This window comes from Teleopsis dalmanni, chromosome 1 (genome assembly GCF_002237135.1).
Source record: "Teleopsis dalmanni isolate 2A chromosome 1, ASM223713v2, whole genome shotgun sequence".
Taxonomy (NCBI): Eukaryota; Metazoa; Arthropoda; class Insecta; order Diptera; family Diopsidae; genus Teleopsis; species Teleopsis dalmanni.
Window position 1 is genome coordinate 88,411,265 of NC_051846.1, and position 3,821 is coordinate 88,415,085.

Genomic DNA, 3,821 nt, shown 5'->3' on the forward strand with positions numbered 1-3,821 from the left:
TCATGCAGATAAGCATGACTATATTACTATATATATACATATATACAAATATTTATATATATGTATATATTGTTAATCAACAGTTTTTATTCAAAAACAATTGCTATAGAAGTTATACAATGAAAGCCCGGGGGGCTTTCAGATTATTTAAATCAATAAAAAATTTTTTATCTTGAATGTACATATGTATCAATGTTGTGCTACGATTCATTTCAGAGGGGTTCAGCCTACTACATGGCTACGTGCCAGTGCATAATAATTTATAACAGTTAAAATGTATTATCTACTCAATTTTTTCCATTTGATTAACAGTTATTTTTAAGAGCCTAACTACAAGTATATATAGAATACATTTTCACAAATTTGTTAATATATTAAACAATATTTATACGAATTTATTTGGAATTAAATTAAACACAACATTTTTTTATACTGATAACAATAAGCGATTCAAATTTATGATATCAACTACAGGGGAAAGACCACACTCAGTTATATAATAAATCATATATATTCATATATATAAATCATATATTATCAATCATATTATCAAGATTTATATCAGATTCATACTATCTAAACTGCATATAAATTGAATACACTCTATGATCACCACACCATAGGTTTAGAAAACTACCTGACCAAATGTAAGGGAAAAATGTCAAGGATAAAAAACGATTTTAATCTAAACGCTGGGTCAAGACGCTGGGAATTATCTGTTATTGTTGTAAAACAACGCTGCCACATGTGGCCTGAGGCTAATGTGTGTGCAACCCACGACATATTTCTAGTCTGTTACAGTTACGCGAATTTTCTTTTAAGTACTGTAAAATCACATTATTTTATTTTTATGGTATTCCAAATCAATTAATTTAAATTGATAAATTAATAAAACTAAATTTAATATTATAACCGTGTTTTTGTTTTTGTCGAAAACAACTATGAACGTATGCATTTCTTTTTGCGGCCCTCCAATCTGTACATTGATTGATAGTAACCCTCGATCGCATCTGGTCTGAACAGCCCTGCTGTAAAAGACTGGTGTATATGGATAGGGTGCATAACATTTTTGGACGGTCGGCATTATCTCATGGTAGCTCTTTTCATTATGAAATATAACAGACTTCTAAAGCGGGAGCCACCGCCCTCTCATCTTGGCTAAGACTAATATATATACTACTGCAAATTATATATTAACTAATATTAAAGAATATTGTAAGACGGTTTAAAAAAATAATTTGATACAATTCACGTTAGAAAAATATTATTATTATTATATTATTATCTATTATTATAGAATTTATGTTATTTACTTAAAGATGATTTTAATTGAATGTTACTTGAAGTTGAATTTAAATTAATTTATTATAATTTACGTGTAAAATGTTTATAATTTCGTTGTTATTATTATTATTGTATTGTATCATTTTCAAAATTTTCCGTTTTCGTAGCCCCGTTTTTTTACATATTTTTTTTTTTTTGAATACAAAACTTTTGTCAATTAAAAAAAAAACACGCGCAAAATTTAGGAAAATAAAAAATTGTTTTTGAAAAAATTAGCATAAAAAAGCTGCGCACATTTTTATTAATAAGTTCGGTTGGTAATTTTTGTTGATAACAAATTTATTTTAAACGAAAAAACTTACTTGTAGTTCGGCCAACTCTTTCTTTAGTTGTAGCGATTTGGGACCGGGAATAGAAGTCTTGACGACTGGTTCTTTTGGCTCCACATTAGTGGCAAAATATTTTGCATTCGAACAACCTTTTTAATTAATATTACAGCACTTTTATTGTAAAAAAACATTCGTCTTTATTATTTATTAACTTTACCTGGAAGCGCACGTGAAACTCTTAAAATTTTTGGAACTGACAAATAACGCATTATTATGCTTTTTCGACTGACTGACTGACTGACTGACTGACTGACTGACTGACTGACTGACTGACTGACTGCTGGCTGCTAACAGCTTTTCCTATAACTGCTCTCAGAGCCAACACTAACCGAACTGTTTCAAATTGTTTGTGGTATTTTGTGAACCTAAACCTTAAATTTTTGATTATGCGCAGTCCGTGCTTTTTTTATTTGTTTGTTTTTGTCAAGAATAGTTATGTGAAAGTGATGTAGAGAAAAGATATGTGATAGTGATACTCGCACGCTGTATTGTACTCTATAAAGCGACCTTCTTGATTCCATCCGCTCTTTAAAGTGTTGTTCAATTTTAATACGAACTGTGTGTCCGTCATATGTTTATGAACCTATTAACAACGCCGCTCTTCCATATAACAAATTTAAATTGGCAATTTAAAGCGCTTTAGTAGTTTATTTTTTATAGGTATTTGAGTTAATTGAATTGTTTTGATTAATGCTTATATGTACACATCTTCCACATTTTAAAAATTGTTTGTTTCGCTTACGTAAATATAGATACACATATCTACATATCTATTTGGTTATTATGTATTATGATAAATAATAAATTTTATTCTCTTATTCCATTATATTTTTTGTCTGCTTTTTAAATTGCTCTGTTGTTTATCAGAAAAACACATTTAAAATAATTTTTGTTCTTTTTTATGTATATATATAGCATATGTTTATGCCTTTTATATACATATATGTATATGAAGTATCAGAAAGCTGTGTATGATATTTTATCTATTTATTTAAAAATAATTAATTTCATACAAAATTAATAACTAATTATTAATAAGTTAAGTTCTTAACGCAGTTTTTTTTGTTTTTGTTTAAAAGTGCAATTTCATTATTGACAATACCGACAGCTGGATGAATAGATTTTCAACTGCATATTTTAAGAAAATTAAATGATTGCTAAAATTATTTCTTTCTAGTACAAAATCACAAGACTTCAACTGCTTCTGTTCAGGGTCTTAATTTTTAATTGAGCCCTGATTGAGTTTTTCAAAGCGAAGGGCACGAAAAATACATCATACGATTATATGTTCCTGATATTAGGCTCTTTTATAAATATTTCACTCAATTTTGCCCGATTCATATCTGCGTACTGTCTACTTTCACATTTTTTGTTAAAAACGAAGTACCCATTATTTTAAATGTAAATACGGGGTATATAGTTGCGTGCCTTCAGGATTTGTTTCCAAAATTATTGCATAATTGAAGGTGACCGGTCATTTGTTAGAATGACCGCAATTTGTTTACTATATCCATGGTAAACTTATTAACTGAATTCAGTACTAAGTTTTTTTAATTGATATAACTCAAGACATATAACACAGTATATTTTGTACTATTTTCTATTATTTCTATTATTTTCTATTATAAAAAATATTTTTTTTTTCGAACAGTAGTGAACTACAACAACAAAAATTCATTTTTATATTATTTTAATTAATTGAATTTTTGGCTGACTATACACTTATTTCGATTATTGTCAAATACCCATCATCAGTGGTCTTGGAAATAATTCTTGTATTTGATTAATTGTAAATAATTAGTTTTGAGACTGTAAGTACCAGGAATCGAACTCGGATCCTGCCAAATGTGAAGCTCAGAATCAGCGCATCTTAACCAACTGACCCAAAGCCGTACTTGACTTTTTAAGTTCGCACATTTTTGAATTTTGTTACTTTCGCTATGAAATATTAGAACGAAATCATAAACCAGCTGTAAAATAATTGAATTAATTAATTATTTATATTCTTATTTTTAATTGTTAAATTTCAATACTATTTTGTTTGTAGAGGCATTATTTGTTGCATGATTTGGTCTTTCTTATGTATAGAACCTAATTTAGGAACGTAATGCTGAGAAAGTCATGCTAATGTTACTCCACTAGTCGCAT